Below are 19973 nucleotides of genomic sequence, written 5' to 3'. Positions count from 1 at the left end.
CCAACTTTGTAAGTGACCAGAGTTCTGAAATATATGAAATTTAAAATTTGCTTGATCTCTAGCGCCGCCTAGTGGTATATTCAAAAGCATGCCAAGTTTGATAAATTGCCTAAAACATTTTTAGCAAGTTGTTACCTTTTATAAAGTACAACAAAACTATTCAAATTTTATTTACTTGTTCCTCAACGAATTAGATATAATTGGTACAAATTTGGTCTTGATTGATTAACTCTACACGAAATTAGAGCCCTTCTAGTAGAATACCTATTATTTGACTTCCGTTTATCAAATTACTGTTCCTTAGGATTAAGCGAACCGAATTAAATTAAATTTTGAAAGTTTATGACTAATGTATTGGTCTTCATGTACCGTTGGTCTCGACTAAAATATGTCTAAAGGGAAAAAAAAGTTGCAATTTATTGAAAACTTTTCGAAAGGTTTAAATCATTTGAAAGTTTTTTTTTGTAAACTTGCTATAACTTTGTAGAACATTTTGAAATTGTATAGAGAATAATTATTCAGCAGATTTTAGGAAAAGCCACACTAGAGTATCCGTACTCTTTTCACAATAATGCAAAAAAAAATGACGGGACTTGACAGGAACATTTTTGTCTTCGTAAATAAATACGACTCTAAACCCATAGTACACTGAAAAGTTTTTAATACATTAAATGGTAGAAAATGCATATCTCAATTTTTGGTTGCCTTTCTTGTTTTGCGTGTAGGGTTTTGAAATCGGACGCAAATTGGCGAAGAAATGGGTCTAGAAAAATGACATGTTTTCGAGAGGGTGACCCCAAAATTTTGATCGGGAGTGTACACGCATTATTTTGACTATCACTTGTAATCTTCCTCAGTGACAAAGTGGATAACTGACACTGGGGAAGATTACATATTGTAGTCTAAATACGCGTATCTGTCAAAGGATAAGCAAAAGAAAGCGGAATTAAAGGGTACAATACTGATTACACTCATTCGAAGAGAGTATTCTGCTTAGAGGGTCTGAAAAGTCGGTACAAGATAAGCTTTCTGGATGATTCGGGATGTTTTCGTAATATAAAACTTTTCAATTTCGTGGGGCATGGAGTATCATCGTGTCGACAATTGATAAGAAAAAGATCTCAGTTAATAATTGTACATGTGCTAATAGAAAATAGTTAGCCAAAAAAGCAGGCTATATTTCAGCTAGGTTTGGAACGCCATGAAGAATAAGAACAGTCCAACTGATTAGAATAAGCCTTTCGTCATCCCAATTCCACATCAAGTATCACTGCTTAAGTTATTCATCGTGAAAAAAAAACTCACTCTACCACGCTATTGCCCATACATTGAAAACGTACAACACACTCGCGCCCTCATACAGCACCTCGCCTCGAACCGTATTTCACACCACACTAATCACCCATCGATCGGTGCTGTCCGACGCACGAGCGGGCGTCGTCGTCGTTATGCGATCATCGAAATTCGTCCGTCACTTTTAGCAGCCACCATCTCGCACGATTATTATTATTACTTCATTTACTCTCTATGTTTAACAAGTCATAAACGCTTGAGTTCTCCGTTTCTTATTGCCAAGCAATATGCTAGCTAGAGCGTGCGCGCGCGACCCCATCCTTTTCGTCCACCACCATCGCACCGCGCGCGCTGCTTAGTATAATGTGCGCGCTTGAATTATCATCCACGATTCACCAATCGGAGGGATCGTCGATTATCATCGGTTTCAATATAGTTTGGAGGCACTCGCGGTTCGTTTAACTTTTTGCTCTGCCCCATCTCGTCGATCAAGTGTAATGATGGGGGGGTTAGTCTAGGCTCCGGGAGCCCCGGCTCCCTCGATAGGGGTAATGCGGACTTGTTTTTTTTCTTGACGAAGACGACAAAGCCAATCGCGAGTGTTAATCGTTTTGGGTATTTACGGGACAGATCACCCTGTTGTGGAAGATGGCATGCATGGACGATGACGACGATGATGCTGTAGTTTTGCTGTGTACTTTTTGTTGTTATCTCTATATCGTATTTATCAAAAACGAATGAATAATTTTGTTCGGATTAAGGAGATATTAACCCTTTGGAGTCCATATTTTTCATAGCGTTATTATCAAGTTATCCCGGTGTATTTAAAAAAGTTTTGATGCTCAATAACAAAAATATACAAAATGTCATGACGTTTTGCAGAGATTGGGATGTTATAGACCATCCAATTATTCTTGACCTCAGAGAATAAAGGGAAAACGATTTAAAATGTTCCTGTTTACATCTAATAGATGTTCCGTTTCTGTAATGGTTTTTTGGGTTTCGGAAACAGTTGGTTGTTGGCCTAAGGTCCCCTATCCACCATGGTAGGGCTACCACTTTGGATTTAGTTGGGCGTAATGCAGCATTTCTTACTCAGCCGCTGGATGCCAGAACAGACGCTGTTTGAGCCGCACCTCCTTGGTGAACAGACGCTCGGGTCGTACCTCCTCAATCTAGCTGAAGTCAGAAGGACAACAGTGCCCAGGATGCACTACCAACTAAGCACACAACTCTTAGCTAGCGGTCTTTGTCATCGCTTGACCCGTGAAAGCATGAGGTAGGAACTTGTGTGGACCAGAGCTATGTTGGACGCTCTCCTTTTCGACTCACCGTATTGCGCCCAGATGTGCCTGGGTGAAACCAATTTAAGTGTTACCCATTTTTGGTGCAACGACCCCACTGGTACAAAGCCTGCTTCTCAGCTTATAAGTACTTCCACAGTAATTAACTGAGACCTTCCTCTGACAATGACAATTTTACATGTGTATATCGTGGAACAGGCATGAAGATACACTATGCCCAACGAAGTCAATGAAATTTTCATTACGAAATGTTCCTGGACCAACCAGGACCCCTTAACAGTTGTAGATATAGGGGCCCTTGTGTTAGCCATATCCAGGCCCGGATTAAGGATTGTGGGGGCCCGGGGCCAGAGTGGATGTGGAGGCCCCTCGGAGGTACAAATTCCATGAGCAAATAAGCTTTTCTTTGTTTTTGTTAATGTTTAGCAAGCAAAAAGGTTCTTGTGGGGGCCCCTAAAATGTGGGGCCCGGGAAAATGGTATTTGGCAAAGTTAACATTCAGTGCTTTTTTACAGCAGAATTATTAAACCTTTTGTTTCTTTTTATTTTATAACAGAAGACAGTTGACACTGGTTAGCGCAGTTTAAATCATAAGATCTAACTTTAGGTGTCAACGAATGAAAATGAACCAACATTTGATTGACAAGTATAGACACTCATACTGTCCAAATTAGCTACATTTCCGCTGCCTTTCCACTTTAATTTCCAGAGCCTTATCTCTAAAGAATCTCTGGAAAAATCTTTGAAGAAATGTACGGGGAAATCTTGAGAGAAACTACCCGAGGATATACGGAACGTAAATGTCAAGACATTCCCGAAGGGATCCCGTAAGTAGCTTCTGCAAAAACCTTTACAGGAGCTCCGGATAAATCCCTTAAGTAATTTATGAAAGAATCCTTACTGCAATCTCCGTAGAAATCACTAAAGGGAATTTCTTTAGCATCCCTACGGCAATCTTTGAAGAAATCACCTTGAGAAATCCATTGAGGAATTCCTGGAAAAAAGTACTGGGGAAATATCTGAAGCAATTTCAGAAGAAACCATAGCAGACATGAATTGTTAAATTCTAGCACGAATTCCAGAAGAGTTTCCAAAAAAATTTCTAAAGGAATATCATAAGCAAGGGATTTTCGTAAAAAAATACCGAGAGGTAACCCTGGAAAAATCTGAAGCGGGACCCCCGGAAAATCCATAGAGTATGCCTAATTGGGAAATCTAACAGAGGAATCATAGTGAGATCTCTAGAGAAATTCTTGTATGAGTAACTGAAGGCATCAATAGAGGAACATTTTACGAAATTCTTAGAAGGATCCCTGAAGGAATCCTAAGAGGAATTCTTGAAAAAAATCCTAGGAAAATCGCTAGATTTATTCATCAGTAGGTTGGCTCCAGGGGCACGTTCTCTTCCATTTGAGAAATTTGTTCCTTCCGTAGATTTATGCATGGACTAAAGCACGCAGTAAATTATCTAGGAATTATTGCAAAAGTATCTACAGAATTCTCTAAATACATCACTAGAGGAGTTTCTGTAGAAATTACTGAATAAAGTCCTACAGGAATACCAGCAAGAATTTCTGAAGGAATCTCAACAGGAGTTCGTCAACCTGGGGGTATCATAGTAAGAATGCATGAACAATTATTAGCGAAATATCGGAAAAGGTTCTTATTCAAATTTCCAGCAAATTTCTTGGAGGAACTCCAGCAGAAGTTCCAGGACTATCCAAACAGATATCTATCAACAGATAAACTATCCAAACAGATATGTATGAAGAAATGCCAGCAGGATGTCTTGAACGAATCGCTAGGATAATCCCTGGATAAATCCACGTAGCAATTGTAGGAGGAATTATTGGAAAAATCCTTGGAAAAACCCCTGGATAACATCGTTGTACGATTTCATGTAGGAAATTTTTGAGAAAAAATGCTGTCAAAATATCAGCAAAACTTTTGGAGGAATCCTAGCAGCAGTTCAAGAACAAGTCTCAAGAAAAGCTTCTGGGGAAATCATAGGAGGAATGCCTGAGAAAATCTTAAAGAGACAAACTTTGATGAATCGTAATAAAAATCCCGGAAGAATTCCTTTAAACATGTCCGGCGGAATTCTTGGAGAAATTCTTACAAGAAACCACGCAAAAGTTCTTGAAGGAATCGCAGCAAGAATTTTTGGGGGAATCCCATCTCGAATTCCTTAAGGGTTTCTAATGAATACAATTCTCACAGCATTTTTTTAAGCAATTCAAGCAGGAAATCTACAATACAAATCTCATAATAAATCTAGACCAACATGTAAAAAAGAACGGAACATCCATTGCATGTATCAACTTCTTCCATCCCGTCTAAGCGTATTTAATTTATTTATGCAAACTTATCCCGTTGTCAGATAGAAGGGAGTCTGCTCTATCTGTTACTGGTCAAAGATTACATAAAAATGGGCCATGCGCTCAGAAGGAAGGGAGAAGCAAAAACTTTGGTGCGCCCTTTTCAAATGTTAGCCTATCTGTATCAATCCAAACAAGTGAGCCTAGAGAAATCCCAGAGATGCCGAAAAGAAGTAAATGGATTGACTTGTAATCACAACAACAGGCAGCGTTTATTGTTTGTTCTGTTCCAGAGGAAATTAAGAAGAATAGTCTTTAAGCCCATATAGCCGATGTGGTAAGCGCACGTGCAATCAGCAAAACCATGCTGAGGGTGACGAGTTTGATTCCCGGTTAGCTCAGAATCCATTTCATAATCGACATTTCCTTAACTACCTTGTGTATAAAATATCTTCATGCCTACCACACGAAAATGAACATTGGCTGAGGGGGATCATAGTTAAAAATTGTAAAAGTTCTCATGAAATACTAAGCTGAGGAGCAGGCTGTGTCCCAGTTGGAACGTTACGCCAAGAAGAGAGAGAGCTAGAATCTTTTAGCAATATAAAACAATATTGGTTTAAAACATTGGCGAGGGTTGGGTGCTTAAATTGCCTCAATGTGTTAGTTTACAAAAAAAAAGTTTGGCCGTTTTTAAAAGTTACACGAGTTTTGTTCATTGCGTAATGTTTCTATAACGCCTGAAGACATCAACTGCATTAATAATGATTATAAAATGGAAATTCTGAATGAAATACAAATTTATTTTTTACTTCAAAAAGGCTGACAAAATCGGGGGCTGACAAAATCGGGTCCCCACTGTAGTATCCATGATGCTCTCGTTTCTCGTATCAACTTTTAATAGGAAATCACGCCACTTGGGCGGTGGCTTCTATATTCGTCTGTTTTCCACTATAACTCATTCAAATTAGAACCAATTGACACAACTTTTGGAATGTGGTGAGATAGGTATAGTACCCGAGCAAAGTCTGATAGCAAATTGAAAACTAATTTTGATGTTGTGATATTGCAAATTTTGATAACTCAGGTTGTTGTCGTTTTGGTCGTTTTAACGGTTAAAACATCAAAAATGAGAGTAGAAAAATGTTCCTGTGACAGCAAATTGAAAACAATTCCTGCTATCGATGATAACAAATTGATAACTGTTTTTGTTATCAGCGCAAGAAAATTGAAAAATCGTTAAAGGTAGAGTTTTTCGGTTGATATCAAAGCATAAATGCAATAATACAAATGCACTTATGATATATCCCCAGAATTACTTTACATAGTTTACTAAAAAATTCAAAAACTATTGTAACACTTAATATTTACATTAATTTAAAATGACAGCTAACCGAAAGCAAAATTTGAAATCAAATTAAAAAGAGATAAAATGATATCAAAATGTGATATCAATTTGTTGCTGAATACAAATCAAGTTTTCGATTTGCTGTAATTTTGTTGTTGGACTTTGCTCGGGTATCTACCCGTGTACAACATTTCAAGTCAATTGGTTCAAAATTGAATGAGTTATAGTGGAAAACAGACGAATATAGAAGCCACCGCCCAAGTGGCGCTAATACTATATTGACGACAACTGTTTTTTTTTTGGCATTTCAGTATTTCAGGGATTTAACATAACTATATGTTTTCTACTTCCAGTCAGTGTTTCGATCCTTGTTGAATTATCTTCAGGAATTGTTTCCCTGGAGAAGATTCTATAAGGATCGATATATTGTGGACAACACATAGTTCATTTTGAGCTCTGAAAAGACTGAAATGCCAAGAAGCTATCAGAAAGTCTTTTTAACAGTTGTCGTTAATACAGCACTTCGTGATATGTATCAAAGGTTGGTAGGAAAAACAAGAGCATGATGGAAAATATATGCATTGACATCCAAGCGTCTCCATGTGTAACTAAATTTTAAATGATTGATAACAAAACTATCAGAAAAGCTTGCAAGCAAGCAAATAAAAAAAAACGGAAGCTACCCGAAAAAAAAACTATAAAAATGCATTAGTTTTGAAAATGTTGTCTCTGCAGTATTAAGCAAATATAGTTTAGTTGCTTCTAACTTTTGGAATACCCTTGAAATACATAACACAGCTCATACGAACACAAAGAAAGTTTGAAAAAATAGCATCCAGCCATACGTCTCAGCCAACCCAAACAAGAATGCAGTGTTTAACAAATTGAGACTAATCGTGGGTCGTGGAAGGTACAATCGTCAAAGAAAAATAACGATTCTTACAATATCCTTTCCCATCAGCAGCTTTCCGCATGTACACACCTCCGCATTCTAATATTTAATACCACTGCACAACTAAGCCCAAGCCTAAAACCACCTACTTGAAAAGGAGCTCTGGGACGCTAGAGAAGTAAAAAAACGAAGCCAGTGTACCTTTTCGGAGAACGATTAGGAGGAGCAAACACATCACAACAAAACATCACAATTTTTTTTCCTCGCCCTCCCATCCATCGTCGTTATATTTGCCGTCCCGTCGGTTGGTTGTCCGTCCGTCATCGTTTGTCGACTGATCTCTGCAGCTCAGCAGCGTGGTGCGTGGTAGACAAACGGGCATGGGCTGAGGCTGAGATGTGAGACTGCTGAAACATTTTCCATGGATGAACAGGTAGCGAGACGAGGAGGTAAGCTTGGATGGGCAGGTAGGCAATTGAACAACAACTAAACGAATCTGTGCTGCTAGTGAAGTGACAAGAAGATTTGGGAGGGACTGGGGTGAAATGTATCTGTTGAGGAAAATTCGGAGATGGAGGGTTAACTTATTCAAAGCTATACATACACGATTAGCAACATGTTTGGTCTAACCAGTGAAATGGCATTCCTTAGTGAAAATTTGTACCCCAAGGGTTTTATTGCCCATCTTCTGCTCCTAAGCGTAACATGACAACGACAACTGAAACAAAGCCTCCTTCCAGCTTTGCTGTATGAGCACTTCCACAGTTATTAACTGAGGGCTTTCTCTGCCAATGGCCATTTTGCATGTGTATATCGGGCAGGCACATAGATACTCTATTCCCAACGAAGTCAAGAAAATTTCCCTTACCAAAAAATCCTGCACCGACCGGGAATCGAACTCATCAGACTGGTCCTGCTGAATACCCACTAGTGTGGGTCATCGGAACCGTTTTCTCAGATCAAAGCTTTTTTGTTTCGGGTCCTGAGTATCTGTGCAAAATTTGAGCACGATCGGTTGCGTCTACACTTTGCGCATTGCAATTGAAATTTGTATGGGATTTTGTATGGGAAAACATACTTTTTTGCATTTTTGCCAAAGTTGAAAATGTTTGTCTGAAACTTTTTAACCGATACGGTAAAATGGTAGCCTAGGATGTTCTGGAAAACTTTGTTGAAGACCGCAAAGCGATCCGATGCTTGTAAAAATCGTTATAACCAACGAACCGCATGCATGTGTTTATGTTTTAACATGTAAAGGAATAACAATAGCAACAAAATCATGCTGTTTCGCCAAGCAATGCCAACAATATAACTTTTTTCGTAAGCATCAGATCACTTCGCGGTCTTCGACAAAGTTTTTCAGGACACCCTAGGCTATGTTTTCACTTGATCGGTTACATGGTTTTAAAATAATTTGAGAGAAATGCAAAAAAGTGTGTTTTCCCATGTAAAATCCCATACAAACTTCAAACGCGATGCGCAAAACGTAGACATAACCGATCGTGCCCAAATTTTGCACACTTATTTGGTCCTGAAATGGGATCAAAAAAGCTTTGATCTGATGGAATACCATTGAATTTTTCATGTTTCCATATAAACGATGACCCATTCTAATACCCACGTCTTAACAGGTGTGGCCACATGGGCTCTGATATAGTTAGGTTTCATTTTCCATACAATTTCCATAAAGAAAATTTATAGGGATTTCAGTCAAATTTTCCATATTCAATACAGCTTAACGTTCGGTAAATAGTTCATTAATTTATAATGCGAAGCTGGGTTTCTTGAGAGCATACTACCGATGGGTTCATTTTTTTCTCTGTGGCGTAAGATTCAGTACAAGGAAACGAGTTGTGGCTGATAATGGTAGAAACTTTTAAACTTGTTGTTCAATGCCAATCGGGCAGTCTGAAAAAGACGTAAAAACTTGAAGAATTTGAAGTGATTAAACACACTTTTTTGATTGACAAATTGAGAGATACATATGTAAAAATAGTACTACTTGTTTTGATGGGATTGGAACCAACGACTCCTTATAGTTGGCCCGGCGCACTAACCAACATTCTGAAATGGAAACGTAGGCCGTGAGAGTGCGGGATATTGGAATCAAGGAGCCGAAGGTGAGACAAAGTTGTAAAAGACGGACACGGTTAGGGTGCGCTTCGAATCCCATATTCCCATATTAGACACTTTTTTTATTTAAATTTGATTATATTTTTAATTCTTAATAAACTATGACTACAAAAACACCAGATATCACTCAAGAATGCAATACAATGCATAGTTTTATGCGCATTTACAATATACATAATACACTTTAAGAGTTGCTAGTATCGCATATCACTCCCATCTTTGCTGGGTTTCCTATTTTTTTTTTTTAATAAAAAGTTACGTTTATTTGTCGATATTGCTTATAAAAATTATTCACATAATTACTTAAATTCATATGGGACAGTTATGCGATCATAGGCAGTGTAGTTCCTTCAAAAAAGTGCAATTAGTGTAGCTGAAACGTCGGATGAAAACGCGAAATCAATTTTGAGCATAAAGCGATTACCCCGAAATATAGAGATTACTATGAGAAATGTCAGTATTCTAAGGCGGTGGTAGTATGAGTTGTTATGACCAAAATTTGCACTTCTAAAGATCTCTGAGAATCTTGCCAAGAGTGCTCCGAAAGGGCGTACAGATTCATTCAATATAAACCACAGTCATGGACGTTTGGAAGCTTATTTAGCAGCCCTAGGCTAGTTCATTTTGGGACACACGCTTTACTTTCCTTCGGAGGGCAGAACTCACATTTTGAGTTTGTTGGGAGTGAGATTCGATCCCAGGTCTTCGGCGTGATAGTCACGTGCTTTAACCATCCGTTTCATATTCTGGATATTTCTTTGGTTATTTTTTGAGATTCCTATTGGCATTTTGGAAATATTAGAGAAATATCCAAAAATCCACAGTTCAATTTATTAACTAACTAAGGAATTTTCGAAGCAACTGTCAAAGTATCACATTATATGAATTGCTTACTAAACTACAAATGATTGAAAATTGTTCCAATCTCACCCCTTAGAGGGGGTGAGAATGGGTCAAAGTATTTGAAATTGCCTATTTGAGAATATAAGTTAATTTTATTGATCATATCTAGTAAGCTTACTTAAAATACAATGTAACCGAATAAAGACTTAAGTAATTTTAAAAGATGATTAATCCACCTAAAAGAGCTAATACAACCGAAAAAATAGTTGAAATTTGATAAAATAACGTTTGTATTTTGTATCACTATTTTTAGATACCACAATCATCCTCATTTAAAGTATCAACTCCCTACAATGAGGGAGGGGCGCAATGAAAGATTGATTTAAAAAACATGATATTTTTAGTATACTGCATAAGAAATGTTTATCCAAACCCTCCGTTATAAACTCTTATGTACATGATAATTGGCCCCTGTATTGCCAAAGCAAATCACTCCATCTCAAGATAGAGGGTCGTTCAAATGTTATGTTACACAGCATTTCACATGATTAGACCATCTCCCGCAATAACATTTAAACGGATTTTTAAATAAATTTTGTATGAGTCCTAGTACAACGGTAGACTTATTTTTCGTTCTTTGGTATTTTTATGTATTTTATGAATGATCCTTATATGCCACTCTTAATTAATAAAATTCAAGTTTAATACTCAATAAGTAATCATGTAGGGTCTTGTACCATTTGGGCAGGTGTACCAATTGACTAAAAATTTTGTATAGAGCTAGGCACGTACAGTATCAAACTCTGTACAAAAATTCAAGTCAATCGGTTTGAAATTGACTTAGTTATAGCGGCAAGTGCCCAAAATAGGTACACCTGCTTAAATAGTACAAGACCCTATGCTTACTGACATTGAACACCGAAATAAAAACCAAAAAAAAAAACTTTCCGACATTGTGCTATGTTACCGGTTTTATAGCCCCAGTATTTCCTGGGTCCCACTACCGTCTGGTAGTTTCACGATATTTCCTTAAAATTTCAAAAGTATGTGGAGAAGAAGAACGCTATTAAGTCTATTTTGTGAGTTCACGATATTGCAGTACACTAAAGATTAGTTAATGATTAGAGGAGCTGTCCAAACACATGGGTTTATTGTTATACATTATTTTAGGCACTAAATGTAGGAACACACTCGCTTGACACTTCTTCGACATATTTTCGAAAAAAGTGCTTTTTTGAAGATACGGTAAACATGGCACCACTCTAACGTCAAATGGGGATTGTATAATAAGTTGAATTTTTAGTTAAGGTTATGTGCACTCAATAACTTGCTTGACCCAAGCTCACCCCCATTCTTAATATTTTGACATAGGGTCGAAAATATTGAATTTTCAGATAAAAAGTGCAATGACAGCCTGCTTTTTTTGTTGCATCAACTAGGAAATACCTACAGCTAACCACTTATAAGAAAATTTATGGTTAGGTACTTGTGTGAAACATTAAGAAGGAGAAATTTTTTCAGAGTGATTTACTAGCAGTTTTATCATATAAGTTTAGCCACAAACTTAACAAAAAACGATTATTGCTACATCTCATTCTGCATCATGACGTGTTAAAACATCTCCTCTTTAAAATAATATAAAGTTTTCAATATGAATTAACGATAGTTGATGAGCTATTTCAAATTTTATGTTTCTCCGTTTTAACCCAATCTCACCCCCCAGACCTGTTGTCACCCCCATCGACGGAATATTTGATATATATTTAAATGACGCAAAAAAATGCTTTGTCTACTACTAGGTCTACTTCAGGATGTTCTGGGGATATTACGAATCGCAATATATGTCGTAGATCGCTTCCCGTGGCATTGCGAATATCTACGGATAGAGCCGGGGGCAGGTATCACACGAGTAGAATGAATACTGATCACTGTAGAGCCTGCAGATCGTGAAGTTCTTGATTTCAGGGTTTTTTTGAGGACTTTGACCATCTGTAAATTTTCTAAAATTCACTCAGTTGCTTTCTGAAGTTCATCCCAAGTAATAAAATTATTTTTATAATGCTTTTGAAGTATTCATCAACACCTATTCTTTAAAACCATGCATAAACCAAATTGCTCTGCAAAACGACATCAACTCAACCATAAACCCGCCATAAGACCAAAGGGGCCCATTCTAAGATGCTCTTAGAGAGTTGTTTTTAAATTTCTCTTAAAACTTGTTGTACTTTCCAAGTTGTCCTCAAGGCGAATTGCTCTCTCCTTGTAGAATTCTTCAAGTGCACGATAAAACGATAATAAATTCCCGGATACTTTTTCAAAACGACGTATCAACATAGGATTTGTGTGTATTATACGTCGTTTTGAAAAAGTATCAGAGAATTTGTCAGTGTTGTTGCTGATGCAGTTTTTATGTCGACAGAAAAGTTTGGTGAATTAAATTGAAAAAAAAAAACACAATGAAAATGACACATTATTGTAATCGGGATTAACTTATTACACAAATTGGAAATATTTCCGTGGTGTAACAAGGATGCCAAATGCCAAGCAAAATTCACCGTATATATGTTGCAAGATACTTCCGAAAATTGCAACGCGCTTCCATTATAATGCACTAATAAAATATTTAAAAATAATATTCCAGGTTATGAGAACATTGTTAATGAGTTTTCTCAACATGGCTTCCATTGGAATCCAGGTCGGTGGTCGGTCCATTATCGGTGGTTTCAATCAGCATCACCATAAGATCGTCTTAAATTTCTTTCATCTCATGCCAGAGTTTAAGGCATAACTCAAGAGTACTAGGATTTATAGCGTTCTCAATGCAGCCATATTGGCCTCCATCAAGAACGTCTTAAATTTTTTCCAACTTAAACAAGGGTAAAAAGTATTACTCCAGAGTACTCAGGTTTATAACGTTCTTGATGAAGGTTTATGCAAACTCCGCCGAGAACGTCATAAATCGAGTATGCCAAGTTGTAAACAAACAATAAATTATCGCACCGCGGTGGATTTTGTGAACCACCCGTTCAATTTAATCATCCCCGGTACCATTTCTAACCAGGTAGACCTTCTCCGAGAACCGGCCTCAAGGCGGCGCAGCGCCTCATTTCTCCGGTCAGCATTTCCAACAGGTAAGTAGTTTGTTGATTTTGCAGGTCGATAATTTGACCCCCGATTGCACGGGAATCAACGTCCTAGATGACCGAACAACAAATCGGATACTATAACCGGAGGAATTTGGTACTGCACCGCGTCGAGGTTGGTTTCCCGGATAGGTGTTCTTGATTGATAATCGCTGTTAAATGAAACGATGAAAATAAAAAAAAAACGGATGCTTGGGTTTTTTTTATAATTTCTCATGTATCAAACTGTTTTTATGCGAGAACAGTTGCACTTGCTCAAGATTGGTTGATTGAAGATAACTACGAGAGCCTTATAGAACTGAAAATAAGTTCAACTGTTCTTGTAGTGTTTCTGGTTTTATGGATTGAATCTCAAGTATTCTTGGAGGTGTTCTTAAAACCACAAATTGATGAAGAATAGTTATGCTCAGATGAAACTTCGATAAGATCAACTAGAATATGTAATGTTCCAATAAAACTGCCATAAAAACAAATTAAACCAAATAGAATCAAAATTGTTACTTGGGATGTGGATACAGGACAAAAAAATACACCAATCGTGCCTTAAACCCTATTCCAAGCGCACAGAGAATATGACTCAAACATGGAAATGTTTTGAAGACCTTCGAAAAGTTCTACGCTAGTTCTGTACTTCTTAACCCCCTGGATCGACTTATTGTACAAAAATACAGCCACTTTTCAGATGAAATCATTTCAATTCCAACTAATTCAGCCTTTCTAAAAGTAAAGTTATGCAAATTTTAGCCTTTCTGACTCAGATGCCACCGGAATAAAACTGTCTACGAGGCTCCATTTTTTGGGTTCTTAACATTATTGAAACTTCAACTAAACATGAAGTAAACCTCAGAATTTCAATAAATACATTGATTTTTTGCGCTTTTGCCAACGGCTTGAAATTTTTCAGTAAGCCCCGTAGTTTACGTGTTATGCAGAAGCGCCTTATTCATAGGATATTGCAAACAATATGTTAACATGCTTTTATCAGAAATCCCGGAAAATATCTATAATTAGAGTTCTCGGAATGAACAAAGGGATTCGCATCCAAATTGCAAGAGGAGTTATCGTGCTAATTGCAGAATAAGGAAACTTATCTGCTCGCTAATGGAAAATTTATATTTTTGAGATTTTATTTTTATTTGGCGTTTCATTATGTTTAAAAACTAAGTTGAACAGTACAACCATGATTAAAGCGATGAAGTTTGATTTCACATGAAATTTAACCCTAGTAGGATATTGGGGTGAAAATGACCCTCACCTTGCTGAACGAGGACTTCACCATCGTGGTGCGCCTAGCGTAACATCTTGGAAGGGTTAAAATAAATTTTGTTTGGCAATGTTGAAAAAAAAAATAAAAATGATTTTAAGAGAACGTGTGACGAATTCCACAAGTAATTGTTGCAGAGATATAATTGGAAAAATAAATCTCAAATCGCCCATAACTCCGGCAGAACTTCCGCCAGCTAATAATTTAGGATATGCAAAAAAATATATTTCAAATAATAATTTACTTCTTATGGTTCCGGCTTGCAGTCACATAAATAAGCGTTGATTATTTCAATTCATCGCCGACGTTCCGATCCTCCGGTTTGAAACTTCTTCAGGGCTCGAAGATAAACAACTTGTTACCTCGAGCCCTGAAGAAGATCCAAATCCAAAGATCGAAACGTCGGCAATGCATTAACATAATCAACGCTTATTTATGTGACTGCAAGCCGAAACCATTAGAAGTTCCACCAAAATTAGTCATTTAGTAAATTTAAAAAAATATTTAAAAGAATAAATCATCCTAGATAAGGATCATTTTTTTTTAGTTTTTATTTATGTGTTTTTTAACATAACGCTAATTCTACACTTAGATAAGGATTAAGTCACATGGTTAAGCAATGAAATGTTATATTTTAGGAAACTTTTCCCGAGTATTTGCTTGCTAGTCTTTTTCGAATTTCGTTTAAAATACATTCAGGAATATCATAGACATCATTCCAATAGGACACAATCAGTGATGTACTAGAATTGAAGTAATGAGCTGAATTTTTGAATGGTGAGGAGTTCAATTCTTCGTTTCTGCAATGAAATAGTTCAAAAAGCGTGGGTGTTATGATTCCTTGCCTAATTTAATGCTGTTTGAGCAAAACTTTGGGTAACTGTGTTGTTTAAGTTGCAAGTTGTGGAAAACAACAACACGGTTACTGAAATTTTTGCTCACGCAGCATTAAATTAGGCAAGGAATCATAATACCCACCACGCTTTTTGAACCATTTCATTACAGAAACGGTGAATTGACCTTCTCATCATACAAAAATTCTGCTCATCACTTCCACTCTAGTACTTCAGTGATTGTGTCCTATTGATGATATAAAATGAACTTGTTATGTTTCTCAAACGTATTCTATTCGTTGACTATTTTGTAATTCAGAATAGTTAAATATATCCACAGTGGTAAGTGATATAACGACTTTTACACAGAAAAAAATAATTTTTATGAAATGGGCTTACATTTAGTAATGCCAATAGTTTCATAAACGAAATAATTATTTAATGTTTAGAAAGTATGTATGAGAATGCGTCTCCGGATCTGGCCCTCGGCATAGTTGTCGTATGTTCTATGGGAATCTCTGTTAACACGGGACAAGCTTGCTGTACACGGCAGGGGCTATATCAAGAAGATCGGATTTTATATTTCTATCAGGAATTGATGGATTGAATGGTGGGCATGAAATACGATCCACAGCCAATATGAAGGTACTGGTTCTAAAATCATTTAATTCAAAGTTTCAAGTTTACAAAGTTACTCTGTTGTGCTACTTTATGGTTTAGGAAGTTGCCTTTGATGTTATCGTCATCAATGAAATTTTGAAAGCAGTTTTCTCGTTCAAAGCTCAAATGTTTGCAATGACAATGTATTCGCTGAATTCCAGGTGGAGAATATATAGTAAATTCATTGCCAACCCAAACATTCGTGTTTTGAACGAGAAACTGCTTTTGAAATGTCAATGATGACGATAATATTAATAACGACATCTTCAACATAAACTCAAACATATATCAGCTGTAATTATTTTGGTATAACTTTTCTACGCATTTAGGCTTGGAATAGGTCATTTCGAGTTTTAAAACTTGTATAAAAGTTCAGTGCATTTTCATACCACCTTAAATTACAGACTGTAAGATTGTACCCGTGATAAGTCATAAAAAGAAGCATAACTTGCCTCTGCTACCGGCTGGCGGACATACTAACTAATTTACTTGCAATGGATACTTTTACCGCAATCACACATTTTACACTAATTTCCCCCCGCAGGCAGAAGGACAGCGTATAGTGTGACCAACCAAACGGAGAGGAGAGCGGGGGCAAAAAAGTTGTCTATTTGAATTAATGACGGGGTATAATAATATGTTCAATAACGCTTTAAGAGTTACCATCAGCGTCATACGCACCCTCGATTCTCGATTGTGTTGCCTGGTGGTGTTTAGTTTAATGACATCACTTTTTTTCGGCGACCGCTATTTATCCACTTTTAAATCCGGCCTTTGGGTCTGGAAGAAGTAACACGTGCTCCTTCTGGAGATCCGTTGAACCGAGGGGTTCGTCGTCGCCGTCGCCGCTGCTATCGGGAACGAGCGTTTAAATCTTTTGTTGTTTTCCACTGGTGTTCTTCTTCTTGCACTCACTTTAATCCGATACTTAATCCGACCCTTGACACTCGACACTCCGGGTACTCGAAATTCCTCGGCCAGCGAGAGCGAGTGTTAATACCTAATCCGGGTACGATCTCTTCTCTTCCACCGTTGGACTAGTCTTCTGAAGCACTTGGATGATGACTGGTACGATTAGGACCGGCAACTAACGCAGCTCAGCACGTGAGCTCTCACTGTGATTTTTTGGCAAGCCGTGTCTTCATCAAACTTCAGCACATTCGCCAAACATACACTCTTCGGCTATTTATCTTAAGAATCACCACTTAAACTCAAAAGGCGCGCGATAATTCTACACGCAGCATCTCTCTTCGACTGACTAGCGCACCCGCGAACCGATCGATCGTAACTTGCTCCGCTCACAACAAGTACATTCGTTCGAATTCAATTGAAGTGCCAAAAAAGAAGGTACCAACATCAGTAAAAAGAACTAACGAGACAAGCCGCTTCGGCTAGCAGAGGTAACAATACACAAAACCAGTCATCAGTCACCAACAAATCTGTGTATTATGTGTGCACATACAGATCCCGACCCAAAAAAAAAATAACTCCGAATCTCCGCAAGTACAGAGATGAGAAGCACGCGCGATCGCACCACCTAATCCGAGTCGACAATGTGCCTGTAGGTACTACAATCGACAAAACCCGAAAAATCCGATCTTTGTTGGCGCGCTCTATTGGCGAGACGAGAGGCTGCCTGCGATTGCGGTGTACTCCGGCCGAGCAATGAATTCCAACTATTTTCGTTACTTGCACGCCTATCGACGATCACAGCAACCCGAAAAGTGCCAAAATATTCAATTCGAAGAAGATGTGTGGTGTGTGTTGCCATAGCAGCACCAGCAGCAGCGCACTAGTCAGCCACCTAGCTCCTCGCCGCCTCTCTTTCTCGCACACTTTTGCCTATTCTCCGCATTCTCCCAGAAACCGGCGTGCGCACTCTCGTAATAAAATATTACTAATGACTAAAATTGATTTTTATTTTTTCGGTATGCCTCCTCTTTTCCCCGAAGAGAAGAAGCTGCGCTGCACATTGGGGAAAACTGTCTCAAAGGTGGAAAAAATCGATAACTTTATCGCCACGAGGCCCTGGTAGAGAAGACCGATAGGTTGTTCATCTGGAAGTTTTATCTAGAAGTAAGTGGCGATAAGTAGTGTCATGTACTGTAGACGTCCCTGGAGTTCTGTTGTCTAGTTCTCCAAATTATCCTTAACATACCGGGAAAATAATGATTATTTGCGCAGTTTTTATCAATTGGAACCTGTCGAGTATATGTAGTCGAACTCCAATTGGAAAGAGTTAAGAATATTTACGTATCTGTTAATAATTTATGATATCTGATCTCTTCTCATCCTTTTAAAGTAAGTAGTACCTCCAAGTATCACCTCAATTTGTAAGCTGATCTGTCAGTCACTTTAAGTTTTAAAAGTCTATCAGTTATACAATATTTTGATTTTGAAAAAAAATTATCTTAAATAATTTGATTTTTAATACAACGTCAATTTCGATTATTCTGACTAAAACGTTTCAAACTACGGTTTCGGAATCAGCATGTTTTTATGCACAACGAGGAATATGTATAAAGACAGAGCCACACACATTCTAGCGATTCGATTGTTATGGAATTTTTACTGCAAACTTAAAATAACTAGAATTTTGGCCAGTAATACATACAGGGTGGCCAAAATGTTTGGGATAAGCAATTTTTTTTCCTCAAAAAAAATCATGATGCTGTAACTTTTTATAGGGTGCATTAAAAAATCTCAAATTTTGACTATTTGTCATCCTATCATATGTGCATCATTGGTACAAATTTGGGCTCAATTGATTAATTTGTTGCAAAGTTAGAACCGTTTGGGTAAAACACCATTATTTAGACAACTAAATTTTGAACTGTTATATCTCGGAAACCAGTGAACCGAATTGAATGAAATTTTGAACGTCTATCAACAATATATTGATAGTTAATAGGACGTAATAAAATGTAATATTGTGTCACGGCAAATTAAGTTATATCAGGTTGAAATTTTTACCGATATAGAGGGGAATAAGTCAGATTTACAACACCACACAAACATTACTAAATGTGTTCTTCCTTTAATCTGAATAGGCTCTAATATATTTGATTAGAGATATCTTGAGAACAGAAGTGGAAAATCTTTGGATATCAAAAATAAAGCTTAATTACAAGATGTGAAAAATTTACATTTTTCGAGAAGGATCCAAAAAGTGTCAATCCATCATAACTTTTATCAACGTTTGAAAAGTACCTATGTTTTAATAATTTGTGAAGCAATAATATATTAATGTACGTTCAAAATTTCATTCAATTCGGTTCACTGTTTTCCGAGATATGACAGCTAAAAAAATAGTTGCCTAAAAATAGTGTTTTACCCGAACGGTTCTTACTTTGCGAAAGAATAATCAATCGAATTTGTACCAATGATGCACATATAACAGGTTGACAAACAGTCAAAATTTGAGATTTTTTGATGCACTCCATGAAAAGTTATAGCATGTTGAAATTTTTTGGGAGAGAAAATAAGTTACCTATCCCAAACATTTTGGCCACCCCCTGTACAAACGTTTATATGGACTTTTCAGATTCGAATAATTTATACTTAGATACTTTTTGTATGGAAATAGTGTCTTTATACTTATTTTAATCTGACAAGTCTATGTAAACGTTTGCATGGATTCTAGTTATTCTTACGTGTAAGTTATTTTAAGGTTGCAGCCAAAATTCCAGCTTGGCCCCCGCCAAGGGCAGAATAATGCTAATGTTTTCTTGAATGTTATCATGATTTCACTATTTTCAGTATTTGGAGTAATATATTTTTTACGTTTTTTTTCCCTATTTTCTAAAATTCAGATTTCTCTAAATTATTTTGAACATTGACTTTGATGTGGCCTGGGAATTTATTTATTGTTTTAGTTTTTATAATGAACAAATCAAAAACATTATGCTTTCAAATACAAGTGAAAGTTTTTTACTAAAAATT

General features: G+C 37.1%; 1 protein-coding gene across 1 annotated transcript in view; it reads right to left on the bottom strand.

Annotated features, from left to right (window-relative positions):
- Window positions 1-17949, bottom strand: part of LOC115265439 (uncharacterized) — a 38506-nt gene extending 20557 nt beyond the window's left edge. Inside the window, exon 1 of the mRNA XM_029870560.2 lies at window positions 16713-17949. The gene's annotated coding sequence lies outside the window, so the exon portion shown is untranslated. The remainder of the gene's footprint in view (window positions 1-16712) is intronic.
- Between the last annotated feature and the right edge of the window lie 2024 nt (window positions 17950-19973).

This window comes from Aedes albopictus, chromosome 2 (genome assembly GCF_035046485.1).
Source record: "Aedes albopictus strain Foshan chromosome 2, AalbF5, whole genome shotgun sequence".
Classification (NCBI taxonomy): Eukaryota; Metazoa; Arthropoda; class Insecta; order Diptera; family Culicidae; genus Aedes; species Aedes albopictus.
This window is presented reverse-complemented; position numbering and strand designations above follow the sequence as displayed.